Source organism: Vanacampus margaritifer, chromosome 3, assembly GCF_051991255.1.
Source record: "Vanacampus margaritifer isolate UIUO_Vmar chromosome 3, RoL_Vmar_1.0, whole genome shotgun sequence".
NCBI lineage: Eukaryota > Metazoa > Chordata > Actinopteri > Syngnathiformes > Syngnathidae > Vanacampus > Vanacampus margaritifer.
Genome location: NC_135434.1, coordinates 1,438,938 through 1,462,678, shown reverse-complemented (window position 1 = coordinate 1,462,678; position 23,741 = coordinate 1,438,938). Strand labels below are relative to the sequence as shown.

The following is a 23,741-nucleotide window of genomic DNA, read 5'->3' as shown; positions in this document are numbered from 1 at the left end:
AATAGCCAAATGTGCTAAACAATTGCACCACAGAAAGCTACAAGTAGTTGAAGTATGATATGATACATTTTAAAATAAAATGCACACAATTTGGCCTTGTAATCAAATGAGCTGCTGAGGTTGTTGTTTGTTGCTCCTGCTGTGCACACCTTGGCCTCTTCGGGGCAGTGTGGCGCGCGCACGCAGGTAACACACCAACATGACCACAAGAAGAAAATGGCAGCCAAGACACCAACGAAGAAGAACTGGGCCGCACCTGCGTCGGCACAAGAGGTCGAAATGTTTGGATAAGAACAATGGAACGAGATAAACGCTCTACAAATGAACTCTTATTTATTTTTTTTTTAAGACCAAAAAGTAAAACAAATTGTGTGGTGCCGCTTCATGGAAGGTGAGGACCAACAATGGACACGATGAAAAAACACCAACCGAGTCGGCAGGTAAGCGCATTTGGGCTGTGAATGGTACGAGAGGGAAAATGAAACGAAAGTGAAAGTGAAGGAAAACGACAGGATCAAGTTAAGTTCATTGGTACAAGACTAAAAAAAAAATTAGAACGCTGAGCTCAAGAAAGGGAAATAATTTGAAAATGATTCAAATGCAAACAAAAATCAAATCAAGTTTGAGTGTTGAACTTTCTATTCTGGAACTTAATAAGAGGAAGTCAAGATTTGTGTGTTTTGAAATGTGCGTACAGTATTTTTTTAAAATAATATTTTGGTGATGTCTTTAGTTTTACAGTACAGCAGCAATTTTACACTTCGTGGCCATCTTTTTTTTTTTTATTGGCCTCGAATTCGAAAAACCTTTCAATACAGTTGCAGTTCCAATATTTAGACGTCATCTTTAACATGATGGAAGTACATTTGTGAAACGTTACATGCGTAATAAGAAATCTGATGACATGTAAAGTAAGACATCATTTTTAACAGTATGATATGTAGGAAGACATTTTCTTATGACATAATTTTTGCTATGATGTGATGGATAGCTAAATATTATTTCAATGACATGAGTACGTAATGGGAAGAAATAATTTTTTATTATATTAGTAAGAAATATTTTTTATGAACAGTTGACTTTTTATAACATGATGTCTAGTAATTTTTAAATTATTTTTATTTAGTATGATGTTTATGTACAGTAAGACCTTTTAACATGACATGGTGTACCGGAAGAGATCATTTTAATACGCATGCTAATTTTGTGACATGATTTAGATAAGAAGTCATCATGAATATTCTCTTGTCTTTTTTTAGTTTCACTTTAATCACAGTATTTTACCGACTACAGTCTACAGAGGGCGCCCTTGACCCCTGAGCGCTGCTATGATGAATGAAATGATAAATGTGGAATGAGTCACAAGACATACGTCACACGCAACTGGAAATAAATATGAATATTAAAGTAGGTATTGTAATCTTAATCCTTGGAATGGACCATTCGGGTCTAATCTGATAATCATCATAACGACGATAAATTGACAAATCTGCGTGCACGCAGTCAAACAATAACACAAATGAACATCCTGATGTTGAGTGCTTTTCATCCACGTCTTCTCGTTAAGGGAATTGAAATCTAAAATTCATTTTTTCTATTAAATCCAAAATATATAAATGGAAAATGTGAGTGAACATATTTAGCAACAGCAACAGGAAGCGCCACGCTCAAAGTAATTTAGCTTGCACATGCTAGCGCTGCACAATGATGTTTTGCTTACGTTTTGCACTTGAAACCCGAATGTGGATTTTTAACCCCAACCTTTGGTTAAAGTCTCAACTCTGTCTTGAAACCCTAATTTAAATTCATTGTTTGAAACCCTTCTGAAGATAACCTGCTTGTTAAACCCTCAATATGTCTTAAATATTCCCTAATTGAAAAAAAAAAAACCTGGAACCTTGGAACTCTACCCAGGATCAACACAAACTTCAAACCTTAACTTGAAACCTTAAGCCAGGCTTGAAAAATCAAATTTCAAACCTAAACACTGCCTTAAATACTTCCTATAAACCCCAACTCTATTTTTTAAAGCCCCAATTAAAACCCTAATCCAGTCTTGAAGTTTTCACCCTGTTTTAACATAATTGCAACCCTAACTCTGGCTTCAAACCCTAACTTCTGCTTTAAAGCTTTTCCCCTTCGTGAAAGAAAAGACGCTTGTCCGGCTTTCTCATCCGCATACCAAGCTGCAGTTAGCATAGCGTCCATTCGCCCTATCTGAATATCTGAATTCTCCAAGGTTATCGCACCTCGTTGACATTGTGATCACAATTTTTATGGCGTGAAAGCAGGATTAAACAGGTCACTGGTAAATTGTTCGTCACTCAGCATGCGAGTACGGATAAACCAGGGGGTGGTCCCCCAACCAATACCCCCCACCCCAACCCCTCCCTGTTAGCGACACGCTTTACAGTAAATGGGGATTAGCAAGCGAGATCCATTTGAAGCTTTTGTGTGCTAAACAATTGAAGACAGCGCTTATTTATACAAATCCAGGTCCAGAAAGTAAAACCCCTGCCATAGTTTGGCTTTAGCCCTGATGCTAGCTAGCTCCCTAGCAGGTAGCTAGGGAGCTAACTAAGGAGCTAGCTAGCTAGCTAGAATCTGAAAGTAAAAACCCTGCCACAGTTTGGCTTTAACCCCTGATGGTAGCTAGCCAGCTAGCTCCCTAGCAGGTAAACAAACACCATGGGAGCTAACTAAGGAGCTAGCTAGCTAGCTAGCATCTGAAAGTAAAAAAAACTGCCACAGTTTGTCTTTAACCCCTGATGCTACCTAGCCAGCTAGCACCCTAGCAGGTAAACAAGCACCATGGGAGCTAGCTAGCACCTGGGGCTAAAGCCAACTCTGGCAGGGTTTTTACTTCCTGGATTCGGATTTGCCGCCTGTGTTTATACGCTTGTGATGTGGCAGGCCGGGAAGGTATGTGAATGGACAAACATGTTTACATTATATATGCAGACATTTGTGTCAGTATGTGAATGGACAGACGTGGTTGCTCTGTGTACCAGTATGCGAAAGGACACACATTTATATTTACTTTGTATGTTGGTAAACAGATGTTTAAATTGCATGTGACTGGTCACCCAGAGATGTTCATATCTGTTGTACGTGAATGGACAGATGCAAGCCATGGCGGCTTCGGCAATCTGTCGCTATTGAAGACAAACATTAGACGAATGATAAACAGGAATTTGTTGAGCATTAGCATCATTAGCGTTTGTGAGGGGGCGGGACTAATGAGCCGCCATTCATTATTCAGCACAACGGCTCATAAACGCTAACGAGCGTTTTGTTTGCAAGGTGCAAAAAAAATTAGAATTGAAAGACGTTGCCGTCAGTTCAGGTTTTAAAGGCGCAAGGACTTCAAAGTTGGCTTTCAAAGACACAATTTTGAACAGCTGTTACAAAATGGAGTAGAACTATTCAGCTGTCGGAATATGTAAAGATGCCAGGACTTCCAAAATCGGGTTTGGTTTCCACGAAGGGTCCTGATTTTTAACAGTGCTTACAAAAAGTCTGAAAATGTTGCCTGAACAAGATTTGATTACCACCCACCCGCCATTTCCAAAGTTCGGGGCGCTACCTACAAAATTCAGCAGTCAGAATGTGTGACCTTGGGTATGTTTCCCGTATGTGAATGGATAGACACGTTTGTATGTAATGCATGTATGTGAAGACAAACTTTAACTTACAATGTGTGTGGGAATGTAAAGTTGTACAGTACAGTAAGTAAACATAGCGGATTTAGCAAATGTATTTATTTATTTTGTGCATGTGCACGAATGGACAAACTCTGCGTGTGTGGCGAGCAAGCGTGAAAACATCTGTCGGCGGATAACAAAGAAGTGCTTGCAGATGTTGCGCCAATGCGACCTGTGGAAAAGAAAGCTCACCCCACCCACGACAAAACGTGGCATTAAACGCCACCTTCTGCTTTCATCCCCACACAAGATGGACTCTAATGCATATTTAGCCTAGCTTAGCTTAGCTTAGCTTAGCGGCGAAACGAAAATGGAAAGTGTAACAATAAGCCGCGGATTTATTTGCAACAATAGCGGCAGCCTACATTTGACTTAATCTTCGCATGGATTAGCGTGCGTGGCTAACGACCGAGGATATCAAAATGCTTTTTTTTTTTTTTTCTCAGTGGTGGCGGGATCACGTCGACAGATTTTTTTCCCGACTTTCTTCATATGCTGCTGAATTACCCGCCCGAATGGTCGCCATTAAGGTCTGGGATTTCACGACTTTTGTGTGCTAATGGACTACTTGTGGTTACAAAGAGCTTAGCTTACGTCCGATTGTGTGCGTGTGCGTGCGTGTGTTTGTGTGTGTGTGGACAGACACATAATTGCGTGAAATAACTCAAACTACAATTGAAAAAATATTTTCATTAGCAAGTAAAGTAAATTAAAAAAAAAAACACTTTAAAAAAAGAAACAATCCCTACCTAAAACTACATCTTGACCCCTGACGACACGTTCTGACGGCTGAATTTTTCCATTCATTTTTTTAAACAGCTGTTAAAAATCGTGACACTTCATTTTTAATGCATTTCGGTAGTCGGTACAGAAGAAATGTTACAAAACACTCAATATAGAAATAAATAACACTAACAAAACCTAAACTAAAGGAAGAATGAAAAAAACGAAAAAAAAAACAACAAACCTGCTCTAATAATTAATTAAAATAATCAGAATTTACTAAAATTGAAAAAAAATGAAAATGAAAAGGCTTTAAAAAAAAAAGAAGCTATCCGAACCTACATCTTGTGTTATCACAATGCCCCCCCCCCCCCCCCCCCGTATTATTTGTGAAGAAACAAGGTCAAACTAAATCGTTTGAGAATTGTAATTTACTTGACTTTATTACACTTTAAGCTTTAATTTAACACTTGGTGACCTTTTTTTATGCTACACTCAGGAAATACGCAACATATATTTCACCTTCCTGTCGTCTTAGTTTCTTAACAATGTCCATGGGTGAACGTGACCCGATCAAACATTTAATCATTAAAAAAAAAAATTTCCCCAAGCAGGTCAATTTGAGCCGCAACATACTGTAACAGGAGGGTTAGGAAACGGTTTCAGAAAATACATAAGACTAAACTAAGAACCCAAAAACTTGCTCTAAAAGCTAATTAAAAAGAACTGGATAAAAAAAAAAAAATCCAAACGAAATTAAAATGAACTGTAAACAGACATTCAGATGTTTACAATGTAAGGGTCTGTGAATGGATAGACCGATGTTTGCATTTTGTGTGAATGGACAGACACCTTGTGTTCTTCCTCCATATTCAAATATTTTGTCATCGTTGCTAAGCTAACAAACGTCCATCTTCTCTCCCCGCTAACTGTCCCCTGCGAGCTAGCGAGCGGGAAGTCACGGAAAGGACAAGCCGCCGCGGCTACGCTAGGCTACGCTACGCTAGGCTAATTGCTGTTGATGAATCAAATGGGCAGCCCTCTCCCCTTATTATTACAAGTAGATAAATTGTGCCCACAGCACGAGGCTGCCGGCTAGTGATAGCAGCGCTAGCGGCGGCCTAGCATCCGTCACGCTAAATAGCTCGCTTGGTTATTGCGCCGCGGCGTCCATGTTGGGTCGATAAGACGCTGGGGTTGGGGAGGCAGTCAGATGGCGAGGATTCCTTCTCGCTGACGGCGCAGAGCCAAGGGCAATGACAGATAAGTAATGTGTGGATTATTGCAATTAGCATGGCAAAGTACTTACAGGGATCAAATTAAAAAATTCATTAAGGCGCACAGTTAATTAAGGGAGACTTTTGGGGGCGTACGGGATAAATTATGACGCCTATTAAATGTGTGACGGGTCGCCCGGGCTCCCTGGTGAGCTTAGTAGGAATAACGTTAGCCTTCCTACTTTTTTTTCTTTTCAAGTCAATCTTTTGATTTCTGCAAGGTGGCGGTTATGACGAACATTTGGCAAAAAGGAGTGATTGCGTGCCAAATTTGACGAGCACACCCGACTTGGGAATGGGAGTTGCTGAATGAGGAAAAGTCACCAGTGCAACGATTGGCTGCCCCCTTTTTGTCAACAAGTGCAAATTCCACCAGCATTCGTCTGATGTGTTGTTGTTTTAAAACCTGGCCTTCAAACCATAACCCAGGCCATAAATCCAAAACTTTACTTCAAACCCTCATTTGAAACCTTAATCCTGGTTCCAAACCATAATTCTAAAGGCTTAATCTTGGCCTAAAACCATAAATTGAAACCCTAACCCTTGAAAAACCAACACTTGATGGAAACCCTCATTTGAAAGCTTTGCTTCTAACCTGAATTTGAAACCTTAATGGTGGCTTTGAACCCTAATTTCAAATCTCAACTTTTGTCTGAAAGCCAAACCCAGGCTTGCAACCCTACCTTAAAACCGTAAAAGTGGATTTTGAACCATAATTTGAAAGCTTTAAATTTGTTCCAAGCCATTATTTGAAACCCTAACGTTTGCTTGGAACCTAAATTTGAAGCCTTATCTGTTTTAAACTGTAATCCAACACTAATTTAGAACCCTAAACTTGGCTTCACGCTGTAATTCAAAACCCTAACCCTTGGTTGAAACCCTAATCCTGGCTTCACAACACTGGCTGACTAACCCAGTCTTAAAATTCTAAATCTTAACTAGTCTGGTAACCCCAATTTGAATACCTGACCCTTGCTTGGAACCCTAACCAACGCCTGAAACCATACGATAATTTGAAAGCTCAATTCGTGTTTGAAACCTGAAACTTCACCCCAGAAATGTAAGGCCTTAACCTCATTTGAAACCTTAAACCAACGATGGCTTGAAACCCTGATTTGAAACCCCAAGATTTGCTTCAAACCAATAATTGGAGCCCTAAAATTGGTCAATTTAAAACCCTAACTAAAATTTGAAACTCTGACCCAGACTTTGAACCCTAATTGGAAGCTTGAAACCCTAATTTGCAATCCCCAAGTCTTTAAGCTTAACTTTGTCTACCTGAATAAAAAAAGTCGTTTTCAAAGCTGGTCGGGTAAAAAGTTGTTTGCTGCCCAAGTGGATCAGAGTTGACTTTAAAGCGATGTGGCGAGCCGTCAAAACCGTAGCGAGCGCGCGTCGCCTGGGATCCGTCACGGCATGAAAAGTTTTGCGCGAGATGAAAGCGGCGCAAGCTTTTGTTGCCATTTCCCTTCCGTCTGTCCGTCGACCGCGTCTGCTCTGTAATTAAAGTGCTGCGGCATTTTCTCTAATCCTGACGGCGCTTCCTCATTCATGCGCATTGTCTGAGTGCCACAATGCGCTTGCTCGCTCGCACATTGTCCTTAAATGGGGAGATAAAACTCGCCTAAGCCTTTGAAATCGGCCCCGAGCCGCGCCACTAATGGGAGTGCGCTTTCGGGACCGCAGAGAAAGAGCGAGTCTGGCTTAGGACGGTGCGGGACGGCCGCCGTAATTAGAATGCGTCCAAGTCGTCATCCCTGACATATTTCCGAGGCGGAAAAACGTCACGGAGCGCCTGCAATGGCGACGGGACGGGATTAGACACAAAAAAAAAATAAAAATAAAATAAATCTTCCCACCGTGGACACGCGCTCGCTAATTCAAACAATACTTGACTTTAGGGCCACTTGTGCTGATTGTTCTCACTTTGATGGGCAACAATATAGAACATATAAGCTTTTTATTCCTCTTGTTATGTCGTGGGTCAAAGTGACCCACTTTTAAGTTCAACCGTTTTGCCCCAAATGTTAGCTTTTTGCTATCGAGATGGGGCACCAAAAGAGAATTTAAAAAAAACGCTTCATTTTGATCATTCGAAACATTCAGCATATACCGGGTCAAATTGACCCAACACATTTTTTAGTAGGTAGTTCCATGTTTTTATAGCAATACAACACCATTTTCTTTGGTCAAAATCAGTCCAAATCCAGTAACACATCTTGGAGCGAAGGGGGTTGCTTCAGTGAAAATGACTGGAAGTGAATGAGTTAACTCATTCACTGCCACTGACGGCAAAAATTCATTTTAACTATTTCTATTAGTTTTACATTTTTTCCCACTTTTGTTAACAAAAAAACCCCTAGATTTTCTTTGCATTAGAACAGATATAAAATTTGTGATTAATTGTATTTATTTATTATACAATTAATTTTTGATTAATTTTAATATTTAAAAAAACATTTAAAAAATATGTTTTAAATTTAATTTGTGAGTTAACTAGTGCAGTTTTTTCTTTAAAAAAAAATTAAAGATTAAAATTGAAAAAAAATTACAAAGAAAAGATTAATAAAAATAAGGGGCATCAGGCAATTAAAATTTGTAATCGTAATTAATCGCATGACTTCACTAGTTAACTCACAAATTGTATATCTGTTCTGAATGTACAAAAAAAATTCTAGGTTTTCATACTTTGTTAACAAAAATGGGGGAAAAAAAGTTAAATAAAAATAGTTCAAATGAATTTTTGACATCTATAGCCGTCAATGGCAGTGAATGAGTTAAACGTAGCCTCAGCCATTTTAAAGCTGAAGATACAAATGAGTAGCTTTTTTGCTATGAAAGTTCTCATCAATTAAAATAGTTCACTTTGACATTTTCAGATGAAATGGTTGCTCATGTTTATTGGAATGTTTTTGGAACAGCTCGGGTCAAATCGACCCGTGCTACTAATAGGACATTTTATGGTAGCATTTTCTGATGAACTTCGTTAAAATGTATTGGGTCAAATTGACCCGGGTACATCATTGCTGTTCCTGAGAAGCCAACCTAACAGGAGGGTTGAAAAGCAACTCAAATTAACTTCTGGAATCACAACTTTTTTGAAGAAAAAAAGTCAAATTCTAGCAGGAATAACGCCAAAAGAGATTTTTATTCCTTCAGAGAAAAGGTCCGAATTTAGCGTATTTCATCATCAGTGATGATCAAAATGATGTCAATATGCCCGTATCAATACGCTTCATCACCGCGCCGCCACCTCCTGCGAGCATCAATAATGAGAGTGGCAGGTGGCCCAAAAAAAAAAAAAAAAAAGTAAAAGGAGCCATCTGTTCACCACCAGGGGGGCTAAGAAGCACGCTAACATATTGTCACTAACATTGTGATATACATGCTCAATAATTTAGCCGCTGCGTCATCAATTATCTGCAAAAATAAATGAAAAATCTCGCATGCAACTTTTTGGCACATGCGGAAGTCACAAAGTCAACGTCTTGCCAGATTAGTTGCGTTTTATTCTCAAAGATATTTTTGAGAATCGGGTCATGTTAGCCTGACCCCAATCAAATTATTTTTTTTTTCAAAAAGAAAATTCTCTTTTTTTCACTATTTTTTTTCAAATGAAAAAGTAGGCTTCAGGTTTCAAAGTAGGGCTTGAAGCCAAAGTTAAGGTTTTCGAGGTTGGGTTTCAAGGCAAAGTTTTCAAATAATTAGGGTTCCAAAACCGGCTTGAGGTTGCAGTTCAGCTCAATTTGTACTTGTGGTCAAATATATTTCCCATTTTCTATTTGATCCTTTGAATAACGTGTCGGTCGGTCGGTCGGTCGGTCGGTCGGTCGGTCGTGCTTCCCGCCTCATGGCCCCCTCATGAGGCGGCTGCGGCGCCAAGGAACGAGCTACAAGGTTATATGGATGTTGATGGGGAGAAGCTGCATAATTAATTTGTATATTCTAGCATGACAGATGTTTGATTTTGGCCCTAAAAGTAATTAATAATAAGAGAGTGCGGCGAGAGGCAGATTGCCGCAAGATTATTTATGAAGACTCCTCACGGAGCAATTGGAGGGTGTGTTTGTGTGTGCGTGCGTGTGCGCCAGCATCACCTGCTCCCTTAGCGGTCCCAGCTGTTAGCATAGCTTTTAGCACTGCCATCTACGCGGGTGGGAGGGGGGGGTTTAACATCACGAAAAACAAGGCTCTAATTGTGGAAACGGTGTGGCTGGATTTACACGAATAGGTTGTAAAGACGCACATTAGAAATCAGATGATATTAAAAACAACAGACTGATAAATATAAAGCACATGTTGTGCATTGAAGATCATTTCCTGATGCAAATATTTTTCAAGACGTAAATAGGCCATTAAACACGACGTCGTCAATAGAATGAATTAGAAATCATAGACCATTAAAATGATGTACATTAGAGCTGAGATAGCATTAATTACAAGCTTACATATAATGTCAATATGGCGAATTAGAATTACATAGAAAATTGAGTATGATGTAAATATGTACATTAGAGATCATACACCATCCCTTTTCATGCAAATACTGCTACATTAGAGATCACAGATACGATGCAAATATGCACAATAGAGACATATTGAGCATTAATATGATGACACATGAACATTAGAGATCATAGACCGTTGAATGATTCAAACATGGTAAATTAGAAATCATACAGCATGAAATACGATGCAAACATTTACAAAAATTCCATTCAACCTGGCAAATGTACATTAGATATCAGATCGTTTACAATATATGTACATTAGAGATCATAGACCTTTAATAAATAAGAACGCCTTGCCTTTAAACTCGATGTCAATGTGTATATTGCAGATCATCAAAGATGATGTAAACGTGTACATTAGAGATCATAAACAATTAAAGATAGATAATAGATCGATAATTCCGATATACAGTAAATGCACAATAGAAATCATAAACGTGCAATATGATGTAAATATACTCTTGTATAATTGCACGTGGCGATGCAGTATTGGGCTTTTTTTGTGAACGTTGTTATTAAGGTCTTGAGATGATTAAAAAAGAAAAAGGAAAAGCAATGGATGCCAGAGTGTTGACAAAGGGGTGAAAGTCATCTCGTTAACGAGGCTGCAAATCAGCCGCGGAGGCCGTTAGCGCAAAGTCGACTTGATTGTTTGAATGTGCTGCGCTGATTGAAGCCGTCACGCGGCGTGACACATCGTGTAACACAACAACATTGTCTTCGCCGCGCAGCCCGCACGCACTACATTATTTTTATGACTTGATAACGCCTTCACTGCTGAAGACTTCATCGCCAGCCTCCCTCGCGCTCTCGTACGCCGTCAGAGAAAATCACTTAGCAACGTGAAATTTGATAGACACGTTCATCATGAGCAGACCTACAGAGAAGTACCAGGAAGCCGTGCCCGAAAAGATAGAGGAAGGCGGACATTTTTGTTTGAAGCAGCCATTTTCATGATATATGGGCAAAAAGACCAAATTCTTTGTGAGTCCAGCTTTACTGTGCCTCATGACATTTGGTAGACATTTCTCATCATGAGCAGACTTACAAAAAAAAAAAGTCTCAGGAAGCCATGCCCAAAAAGAAATCGGCCATTTTGGTTAGTAGTGTTGATTTCAGGCGGGTTATGTTAAACGTTCTCAATGGACCCTCAAAAGATATTTTTTTAATTCAGACTCCTAACCCAGTTTCACTTAGCATTGTAAAATCTGGTAGAGATGTCCATCATTAGCAGATCCACAAAAAAAAGTTTCAGGAAGCCATGATTTAAAAGGCACATGAAGTCAGCCATTTTGGTTTGGTTTTAGGCGTCATTTTGGCCGTTTTGGGGGGTCCTTGAAATGGGGACTAGTCCTAGAATTTCTTTATGCAATGCAGTGCATGTGGCCGATGCATGGCAGCAAACTTTGATGACGCCATAGATTGCGGAAATTGCAAACAAAAAGCACGCCGTCATCCACATTTATTTCTAGATCAATCTCTTGCATTTAGCAGCTGGTGTCGAACCAACGATGAGCGATTTCATCAGCGCAGATGAACAAATAAACAAAACGGTATAAATCAGGACAAACGATTGTTCCTTTGAAAGTGTGACTGTTTCACAGTGAAGGCTTGTTTACGGCGTATACTTCTATACGGTATATGAGCGGCCATTTGCATGAATGATGAGCCGCTGCCTCGTGACTGTTTATGACAGATTAGAGGCCCGCATTTCCATTCCACTTATTTTGCCTTTAATGCATGTGTGAATCAATTAATTTCGCCGTAATAAAAAGGAAGGCCGCCGTAAAGTGTGTGCCGCAGTTAATGAGTCCGGCATTACCACATCATTACACCAGCTGGCATAACCCAGCATGTGTTGTTTGTCATAATATGTGCTGACACGCTTAACAGTCATAAATTGTTTGCTACGCCACGTTTGGTGACAAAGACGGAGGGCCTCGCGCGCTGATTTCAGCGGCCTGCGTAACCCCGCCACACGGCCAAAATGAGCTCGAAGGAGACGCAGACAAGCCCGACCACCGAAATGCTCACCATACAATCACTGATGTCACGTTCGTCTTTAGAGACCATAAAAATCCAGTAGTTCATGTTAAAACCTAGAAAAACAAATCGTAAGAAAAATAGAGTACAAAAGCACCCGCAAAGAAGTATAAAAATCCAGCCCGGAAGCCACTTTCACTCAGCATTATCAAATAAAAAAATATCAACAAGAAATTGCAACAAAGTCGGCCATTTTGGTTAGATTTCTCTACCAACTTCCTTCGAGCTTTTGAAAATTCAGCCCCCGAAGCGCCTTTCGCTTAGCAATGTGTAATTTGGTAGATTTGTTTATCATGAGTAGACCCACAAAAAAAGTCTCATGAACCCGTGTCTGAAAATACGCAGGAGGTTTTCTACTTTGGCTCGAAACAACTCTTTTAAATGCTTCCAAGTGTCCTTCAAAAGTGGACTTGCTGCTTGGACCAGATGTTAAAGAAAACTAATACTAAAACTAAACCAAAACTAAGCATAAAAAAACGCCCTGAAAACTAATTTAAAAAAACAAATGAAATAAACAAAACTCAAAACTGAAAAATTCCCAAACTATAATAACCCCGGACCATCCTAGCAAAAAGTAAATCACTTTTTCTTGGAAAATCTCTGTGAGAAAGATCAACACATTTAATCAAAGATGGATTTCGCATTAAAAGAGAGTTCAGGCCGACCGGGTCGTTACTTGCAATGGAAGCCATATGTTTAATAAGGATGCGCTCGCAATCTTTGAGATGAAATGAGGGATTTATGTTAGGAGAAAAAAAAAATCTCCATATTGAGGAAATGATTTTCATCTCATGCCCCCGTGATGAATTCTTTAATCCGCGTCTCATTGTGACGAGCCGTGTAATTACATACACCGGGATGAATAATCCATCTTTTCAAGCTGCTTGTAGTAGCAGACGCGACATCAGTGGATTACGCCGACTTTCACTCGTAGAGTCAGCATGACGCGGGCGCTCTTGACCCGGAATTTTTCCTGCATTCTGAGGTACAAAGCCGATTGTGAGTAGACCCACAAAAAAAGTTTCAAGAAGCCATAATCAATAAGACCCCGGCCCGGATGGATGACGTCTTGGTTCGAAGCAATCTTTTCAAACCCTGATATCGTATCGAGATATTGTTTGGAAATTCAGTCAGTCCCAGCATCAAGCTTCACTTAGCAACTTCAAATTTGGTACACTTTGTTTAACTCTTTGACTGCCAGACATTTTCAGAAAAGGGATGCCGTGGGTGCCAGCCGATTTTAAGCATTTTGACTGATCTTTCAAGGTCCATAGAAAATTATGTGTTTGGACTATGGAAACACACATACTGCCAAAACAAGATTGGACTCTCATCTTCCATCAGAAAAAAAAAGTTTGTTTCTACCTTATTCCTTTTTTGAGTAATCAACAATAGAAAATGGCTAATTAGTTTCACCTGTTTTGAAAAAAAAACGTCTTTTAACGTCTTTGGCACTCCTCCATAGGATTTTACGAAACGTTTTTTAATGTTTTTGGCAGTCAAAGAGTTATTGCGAGTCAAGCCACAAAAAAGGCTCAAGAATTCATGCATGCAGAGACACAGAAAGACTGATGACGAGGTTCCTCGAAGACAAGCTACTCGACTATTCAGTCCTTAAAGTTGGCTTCGCTAAGCAAAATACAATTTGGTAGGCTTGTCTGTACTGAGTTGACCCACAAAAAAAGTCTCAAAAAAAAGTCTGTAAACATACAGGAATTCTTACATTTTGGTTTGAAACACTTTTTTATTTATATAATTTGGATGTATGTTATTTTTTTGTTTTTTAAATCAGCCCCTGAAAGCAGCTTCACTGAGCAACATGAACTTTGGTAAACTTGTCTGTCTTGGGTCGACCCACAAAAAAAGTCTCCAGAAACCATGCCCAGAAAGATACAGGAAGTGGACCATTTGAGGTCATTTTGGCGATTAGCGGGGTGTCCTCCAAAGAAGAACTTTCATTTGCTTCCATCTCTGTCCACGTGAAGTGCAACTAAGCGACGTGGATGCCAGCACTTTTGAGGAGTCGCGTCCCAAGTGCCGCACGGCGACTGCAAGAAGCAGATGGAGTATCGCGGTAGCTCGCTTGTTCGCCCGCTCGGTCAGCGCGGCTCATAAGCTGCTCAAGATTTCATGTCTGGGCCCATCCTTGTCACAGCTTGTATCACCTCGGCGACAGATGTCACCGACAGCCGATCTAGCCAAGCCCCCGCCCCCGCGCCCCCTCCGCCCTAATCATGTGTGATGATCCCGGCGTGACACGGCGCGGTGGGAAATATGTCTGTCAATATTTCCGCCGCGGGCAGATGCACCGGCATAACGCCTGCCCGTCTTTTGAAGCGCTTACTGCGGTTTCTTCTTCTTGTACTAACGTAGGATGACCAGGCAGGCAGGTGGGCCGGTAGGTGGGCCGGCAGGTGGGCCGGCTGCCAAGCGTTGTACTCTATGTAATGCACATTGACATTACTGCAGCAAACTTTTCGCCAGTTGTGACCCAAAAGATCGCTTCTGCTGCTCACTGTCGAACCTCCAAGTAAAAGCAAGTTATTGTTATATTTTTCACTGTATTCTCTCATGTTTGCCTAATATTGAGTTTCCTTTTATCGTCATTCTTATCCTATCCCATCATATTTCTTCTCATCTTCTTTTCAAATATTTAATAATATATTAAATGTTTTGTGTATTTTTTTTCTAATATATTTTCTTAATGTATATTTCTTTTAAATATTATTTTAGAATTTTTTTTCCAGAAAAGTTGCATACATATTTGCATTGTTCCTAAATATTTTATTATTTTTTGTCAAATGTTTTGCATCCTAGTTTCTTTTTAAGGCATATTTTATTTTTCGCAATATTTTCATACTTGTTTAACAATTGTGATTAACCCCCAACAACCCATTATATTGTATACATGCATTTCTTTCATCGTTCCTGTATTTTTATGAATTATAAAAAATCAAACGTCTATTTTATTTCCATTATCATTTATTTTTCATGTAATATTGCTTTTTTTGTCTAAAAATTGTGGTTAGTGTTAAAAAAAAAATCCTTTTCATCAAATAATTTTGAGTGTAATTAAATATTTTATCATATATTTTCCTTGTATGTCTAAAATATTTGTATTTTTTGTCCAATATTTACTCCCAATATATATGTATTTTTTTTTTTTCCCAGATAGGTTATTCTAACATTTCTGTACTTTTTAGATGTTTTTTTTTTTTTTAACATTTGGAGTGTTATAGTGTACTTTAACTACAGTGTGCAAATCTTTACACATTTCTTTAAGAAGTATTGCGTAATCCTGATAATCAGCACAATTTTGCAGGTTATAATTGTGAAGAGAAATTCTTTTGCCGCAGTCTTTCCATCTATGCAAATATGGGTCAGAGTCGAGGGGGGGAGGGTAAGTTGCACGGAATTTGCGTTTGCCTTTTTTTGCTTACCTTGCGCTTTGGGACAGGTCACGCATGTCCTGTGACATCCTCGTGGGCGTGTTGCGCCACACAAGCACGCCGTCCCTAAAACCCAATGTGGCATATGCTCAGCTAAGGTGGCGACGTCAAGCATTGTTGCTGAGCTCAGCGCCATAAAGAAAGCCTCCGGGCAAAAGGTTTCCAAACTATTTCCCATCTCGGACAATAAAGTGGGGGTGGGCGGGAATGCTAGCGTTAGCGTTGTATATTGTTGTGCGTCACTAGCTAGCGAGCTCGCTGATGAGTAGCTTCTGCGTTTCCTTGGCAGAGGTCACCTGGGAGTCCCTATTTCAAGGACCCCAGGAAATGGACAAAATGACCCAGAAAAAAAAGTTGCTTCAAAACAACGTGCCAGGCTTCCTGTGTCTTTCCTCAGATGGTTTCTAAAGACTGTTTTTGTGGGTCTATCCATGATGATACATATGCCTACCAAATTTTATGTTGTTGAGTTAAACTGACGGGAAATGGTCAAGAACCCAAAGTGGCTGCCTTCCCCGCATCATTTCTGACGTGGAGACTTTTTGCGAGTTCACTCAAGATCGAGATTTACCAGAATTTTTCACCTCCAATGGCTACGTCCAAGCAAAACGGCAGACTTCCTGACACTTTTTAGCGAGTCCACTCATGACAAACATGCCTACCAAATTGCATGCTGCTAACATCAAATAGCTTTGAAAGCTGAATTTGAACGATTCCTAGGAATTGATTAAATGGCCGCCTGAAATGGCTGCTTCGGGAATGACTTCTTGACTTTTTGCTGGGTTTACTCATATTACACATGCCTACCAAATGTCATGTTGCTTAAAGTCAAACTAATAAAAAAATTTTTTAATTAAATTAAAAAAGGATATCAGTCAATCCCTGGCCAAAATTCTCACAAATAATCACTTCAAACGAAAATGTCCGTTCTGAAATGACTCCCTGAGACATTTTTTGTGGGTCTTGTCACGGTAGGCATGCCATCTAAATGATGTGCTCCTAAGTCTAATTGTCTTCGGGGACTGAACGATTCAATCAGCCCTAAATGGGCTAAATTCCCCGAAATGGTCGCTTCAAATGCAAATGGCCGACTTCCTGTCTCTTTTCGGACATTACTTCCTTAGACTTTTTTTGGTGGGTCTTCTCAAGATAGACAAGCCGTGTCAATGATATGTTGCCAAGTCCAGCTGTCTCCGGGGGCAACATTTTCAAGGGGTTGTCTGTCCAGGAGCTGGCGTCCTCCTGTGTAGCCCTTCTGACATATGCTGGCAAGATAATAAAAAAGGTGGCATTAAACATGGCAGCAGATTGAGTTTTGCTGGGGTCCTCCACGCCGCCAGTCCCTTCCTTCCCCTCTGGAAAGCTTTTTAATATAAGGCAGTTAACGCCGGCGGCCGTGATGATGATGATGTGTCTTCCACACTGTAATTTACAGCCACCGATGCTCCATAAATGGGGGAAGGCATTGTTAAATATTTCCATTATGCGCTGAATGTCGGCGGGTAGTAGTAAAAAAAAAAAAAAGAAAAAAAAGAAGAAGACGACTTTATCCCACCGCCTTTACGGCTCTCAATCTGTTGTTGTTGCCAGCCATTTTGAAATCTGTTCAAATTCAGTGAATATCTTAATGTGCGCGTTAAATATCAGCGAGTCTTTTTACAAAGTGACTCCGGGGGCCGCCGCTCTTTGACCGGGTATTAAAAACACCCGCCGGCGGCGACTCTTCTCCCCATAAAGACTGCCGACTTTTTACGACCCCCCCTCCTTTCTTTTTTTTTTATATGCAGAAATGATACATCTTTCTTTAACGGTGCCGTAAAGGTTACACAGTCATTTAAGCAGCAGTTGCGGCAGATTGATGTCGATGTCGCGGACGGCGGCCAATGAGAAGCGAGCGCCCGAGCAGACTGGATGACATTGGAGATACGCGAAGAAGTCAAAGTTGGCCGCTTCCAAGTGCTCCGATAAAGACAAACGTCTCTTTTGGCAGTTTGACGAGCTTCGCCGAGGGAGCGTTTGCTTCTTACGCACTTAACTTCTTTGTCTCGTTTATGCGGTTCAAATTCAACCTAGCGATCGGATCAAATCTCTCGCGGTCCGTTGTTGAAGGATACCTGGATATGATCGAAATGGCCGCTTCAAATCAAAATGGCGGACTTCCTGCCTCTTTTTCAGCACAACTTCTTGAGACTTTTTGGGGGGGGTCAACTTCGGATAGACGTTCCATGTCAAATTCCATATTGCAATAGACTTGCTTCTGTGTCTATTAGAGCGGCGATTCTTAGCCATTGGGCCGCGAGTGCCATCTAGTGGGCCGCAAAGTCATTTCAGGTTTATAACTCTTTTATAACTCGTTTTGTACGCACATGCAGCAGGGTATTTTTAAACCAGAATTGGTTTAAAATTAAATTGACGTAGCTCGAGATTATTTGACGATTTTATCTGGGTCACGTCGCGGACATGCGGCGCTCGATAGCATAGCTAACAAGCTAGCTATTTCACAATAGCCACGCTCGCTCGCGTTTTTCCTGCACCCTTTGCGAGATGCGCCTCAACAGCTTCTGACTGATTTAAAAAAATATATGCATTTTTTTGGGGGGGGGGGGGGAATGTCTCAGCTGACAGTCCCAACAGTTTTGGAGAAAAAAAGATCAGTTCTCAAGAATCCGGATTTTCATTCCTGCATCAAGCTTCGAGAAAGCTAGCCAAAACAAGTTTTAAAAATGAGTTGTGCTTTAAATCTGAAAATTGTGAATCTTCTCCAAGTTTGTGGTGGGTCACCTGCCCCAAGCGTGCAATTGTGCCACCTCGTGGATACGTTTCAGAATTTTGACCTTGTGTTTATTTCCTAACATCTGTCCCATGATCCTTAAGAAGCAATAATCCCAAAATGGAAATATGTCTCATAGCGTCTTAACGAAGAAGACCCCCAAATATCAACAGCAAGACACCCCCCAAATCCCAACATATTTATTTGAAATGAATTAATGGTCACCTACTTTGGGGGCTTTAGGGATCAGGCATATGCGAGACGTCTACTTGACGTCCAATTTGTTCTATTTGGAGCAAGGGAGAAATTGCATAGGCGAGCACAGAATGCAGTTAACAACAAGGCCTTCTGAGTCATAATGTTAAACCCTAATGTTTTGGGAAGTCAAATTTGGAACCCCAACCCAGGCTAAAAACTCTACATTTGAACCCCCTAACCCTAATCCTGGTCTAAATCCCCGTTTGAAACAATTTCTGAAGATTTTGTCAGTCTTCATGTCTGGAGCCAGAACCAAATATTCCCAGTGAGTGTAAACATGCCCATAAAACCAGATTACTGCAAAATTTATTACACGTAAATGTGTCCTTGCCTATTCCCCTCAAAACTAACCCCCCGCCACACACAAACGTGCACACACACCTCCTCCACCGACCCCCCCCCCACCCCCACCCCCCACTATGCCCCCCATTAAAATGATCTCTTCTATTGTCTGTGGATGCATCAAATGCGGTTTCTGGTTTCACTTACTGAGCGCAGCGCGGATTAAGAGCTCAAACATCACTTTAGTTAAGGGTCAGCGGATTACGGGGGGGAGTCCCATATCTAATCTAATCTAATAGCATCACTACCCCTGACACCAACAATGACATCTTCATCATCATCATCATCATCACTATAATCATCATCAGATGTCTTTTTAACTACAGTATATAAAAATACCATTTGAACTCCAATATGATTCAAAATGAGCATTTTAAACCCTAACCTGGTCTTGGAGCCACAATATGAAACTGTAACACTTTAAAACAAATCCTTAACAGACTTGAAAAATGACCTTCATTTTAAACCTTAACGCTGTTTTGAAACCCGAACCCAGGCTTAAAACACCCATTAGCTTCAAACACCAATTTGAAATGAATCCAAATTATTTTTTGGGGAACCTCAACCGAGATTTGAGACCCTCCCTCAGGCTTACGACGCACATTTGAAACCCTAACATTGTCTTGAAACCCGAACTCTTGGTTGCCACCTTAACCACGTCATTTCAAACGAATCCTAGCTCTTGTTTTGAAAGACTTAAAACACTAACCTTGGCTGAAAACCCTCAAGGGAAATGCAGCAAGAAGACCTTCACACAGGAACTAAACAAACACTTCCAAAAAAAAAAACAACCAAAGAAACATGGTTGTGATGTGATTTGTATTTATTTATTTTTTAAGAGCCACTAAATTTGACGAATTGCGCACGTGCAATTAGGAATGCTAATGAAGAGTTAAAGAGGCGTTTTAGCATTAGCGTAGCATGTGGGCATATCAATGCGCTCTTAAACGCCACCGACTAATTTACACAGAGGCAGAGTTCTCTTCTGTTTCGTTAAATGTAAACAACTTTTTATCTTGGGGACCAAAACAATTATTTTTGTCCTTTCTTACATTTTTCTTTCTTTTTTTAAGTACGTATTATTTTGGGGGCTTTTTTGCCTTCTCATTTTTTTTCTTCAAAAAATCATCATGCATCTTTTTGCCTTTCTTTATTCATTTATTTATTTGAGAAAATACATCTAAATGAATTCCTAATCTTTGCAACTTTATTCTGACAATAATATAATTTTCCCAAATATTATTATAATACTATTAACCCTCTATGAACACAAAAAAAAAAGACTTTTTTGTTGTAATAGTCCACCTGTATTTAATATCGGACTTTCCTCTGATTACATCCTGACTTTCTCAGACTTTAAAATTATTATTATTTTTTTAAATAGGGTTAACCTTTGCGAAATCTCCACATGTTACTCTGTGACGTTGGGCAATGTCATTTCCCACCAAATCTGTCTGTTCCCTCATCACGTCCAAATCTAATTCCATTATCATCACCCACCCCAAAAAACTGTGCTGATTGGATGCACGGCAAGCCATGTAATCCAATCTAAAGACCACCTTGGAAAAGATATTGCATTTTGGATTTTTAAGCTTGTCGGAAGGTCAGTGAAAATCAGGTTCTTAATTGTGACCACAGTGTGGAAAAAAAAACAGGAAGTTAACACAACAGGATGAAGCGTAATGTCACGTGTTAACAGGTGGTGAGACATACCAGTAATTTCAAAAACATTTTTTAAAACTGACTATAATGTGAATTGTTATCTTTAGAAAATACGTCTTCTCATATTGACAAATAGAATGTTACAATTTTACTTGCATTTGAATGTTTTCATTTTTAAAAGACGGCTTTATTCTCGTAGTAATAAAACATTTTAAAATCATTCATTACAAATGTTACCATGAAAACCACGTCTGTTTCTTACTCTATTTTCTTAATCCGACTTTTTGATGTTTTTTTTTGTGTGTTTTTTTTCTCTTCTAATATGAGTAAGTAATAAATTTCCAAGTGTTCCAGCAATGTATTTTGTAAGCTTCAACTGTGCTCAAAGCAGCTGCTCCGCTAAGTGTGGAGCTAACGTAAAAAAAAAAAAAAAAAAGCGAGGCAAGGTCTGACGTTGCCGTGAGGGAAAATGAAAAAAGCGCCCGTGAGGTTGATTGATGCGGGACAGGAGTGAAGGTCTTGCACCTGAAAGCGAGCCGCGGGTGAGAGTGATTCTTAGCGGCGTGATTAAAGTTTAAAGTTGTAAGGACACATTAGCGCTTTCTTCCCGGGATTTACCGCCGCGTTCCCTTGACTTGACTTGATTTACAGCTCGCCGTTGTTAAATAAACATCCTGTGAGGTTTCATTAAACGCCCCCGAAAGGCGGAACCAAAAAAAAGTGCAGTCCAGTTTGTCAAAATATTTACGACAGGCCAAGGATAAACGCGTCGTTTCCCAAATGACCTCGAACATCAACAATATAAAAACACTTCTTGCGCTTACCACATTTTTTCATGTTCAAAAACTGCAGCATTTGAAGAGTAAAAATTTGGAGATGGCAAAACCTGAAAATATTTAGAACTGCTTATATTAATAGTTTACAATCTAAATATAACCCAAATTTATACACCAAAACATAAATAACTTTGTCTTGAAATATTGGAATTCCTTGCTTTGACGTTGCACATTTAATGCTGAAAGTTGGAGCGCAGCAAAAGAAAACACCAGATTTAAAATGGAAAATAATCCCTCAGTGTTTGAGAATTGCTTGAAAAATAACAAACAAATCATGCTCAATATTTTAATCTATCTTCAAACTTTCTTAGCCTAGCCAAGCATGCTATAACTTTATAAACACAAGATAAGAGAACATTGGCTAGCATATCATTGTATCATGTCATTACGTAGCCCAAAACAACCCAGCCTGGCATTTCATATCCTAACGTACTGTAACGCTGCGTTACGTATTGAAACGTATCATGACTCGACCTAACCCGATCACACCTAGTATATCATAGCGTAGCATAACATAACATGACCTTGCATATCATAGCTTAGCCTAGCATAACATAACCCGACCTAACCTAGTACATAACATAACAGTCCAGTGGTAAACAAATAAAGAAGAATCTTTTTTTTTTATGATACAAATATACATTCAAAACATGAAATGTAATCCAAACAGGCCAGAGAATGAAGGGCGATATAAATTAAATTTGCACGTGCTTGTTGCCATACGTAGCATTTAAAATGCTGCATCACTGTAGCAGGATCAGACAGCAAACAAATGAGCTCCACCAAACTCTTATTGTCAATCTGCGAGTCAACACGGTGGATCAGAAACCTGATATAAACAAGCTTAGCATAGCCTAGCAGAGCATATCATAATCCTTCATTCGTCCCAAACTGGAAAGATGTATACTAAAAACACACTAACAGCAGACGAGAGGCAAGCAGACATACACAGTCAAAGGGTTCAGTTGTGTTTTTTTCTTCTCTTTTCTTCTTGTTTTATTTAACATTAGCATACGCTAGTCGCTACTCTCACCGCTATGTGCGTGTACCCAAGCGTCCCAGGTGAGGGAGCGTGCGCTCACTGAAGGGTGATGACCATCTGCCAGGGCCCTCGCTAACATGCAGGTGCATCGCTACGTAGCTTAGCACGCAAGCTACAAATACACATAAGGTGTGTGTGGGGGGGGGCATGACCCTCAGAGAGTAGGGTGTTAAGTCAGACCTCATGGTCAAGTCATGTTTCATTTAAGGCGGTCTCAGGAGAAGCAAAAATGATGACTAAATGTGGACTAAAATGACCCAGGACATGAGCTAACGTAGCCTAGCATAGCATTGCAAAGAACCGTTGAATCCCAAGGTAGCAGAGCGTGGCATGGCATGAAAATGGTGGCTGAGAGGTGACAAGGGAGGTATGATGGGGAAAAAAAAGAAGTAATAAGGCATTTTTCATTTCAATTTCATTAAAGCCTAACCTCATTTGAAATCATAAAACCCAATTCTTACTAAAAAAAAAAAAAAACATTTAAACTTTTTGTCAAAAAATATAACTTTACTCTTTTATTATTGCAACTTTTGTTTAGTGGTGGTGTTTACAGCCAAAAAAGATGAGACTTGCGTCCATGTCCCAAAATTTTGGATCTGACCGTAGCAAAGCAAGCTAGCGCTACGCCATAGAGGACACATGCTAAACCAATTAGGCGGCCGCTCTGTCCTAACTCTCCTCCTTTGATGAAATGTCGTGCAGATGTTAGCATGAAGGCGCGCTCTAATCCCGTGCATGAAATTAAACAGATATGCTGATCTCAAATATTTAATAAAGAAGCATATAATCCTAATATGGAGGGATTGTGCTTTAGGGGGTTTACGTGCGGAGTCTAAATCCAGGTGTACGAGGTCCTAAGTCAGGCAGGATTAGCATAAAGGTTATTGTAATTTTTTAAATAACACAAAAGCAGATTTGGTTATTTAAAAAAAAAAGGCCGAGCAGACCATCTGCAAGTTCGTGGATTCATGTTGTTGTTTTTTGTTGTGTGTTTGACTGCAATTATGAATATTGTTTTTCATCTTGCGGGGCCAGCTGGGCTCGTGCAGAATGATTGACTGATGTCCTGAACGCAGGGCATGAGCCCAAATACAGCATTTACAGTAAACAGTCACGTCTTCAGA

General features: G+C 39.9%; 1 protein-coding gene across 4 annotated transcripts in view; it reads left to right on the top strand.

Annotated features, from left to right (window-relative positions):
• Positions 1-239: 239 nt before the first annotated feature.
• The window catches only part of paqr3a (progestin and adipoQ receptor family member IIIa), a 99,573-nt gene continuing 76,071 nt past the window's right edge, over positions 240-23,741 (top strand). For 3 of the 4 annotated variants that reach the window (XM_077561909.1, XM_077561906.1, XM_077561905.1), the window contains exon 1: positions 240-440. The gene's annotated coding sequence lies outside the window, so the exon portion shown is untranslated. Of the gene's footprint in view, positions 441-4,183; positions 4,235-23,741 lie in introns of those variants that run through there. The other variant, XM_077561907.1, reaches the window with a different exon arrangement.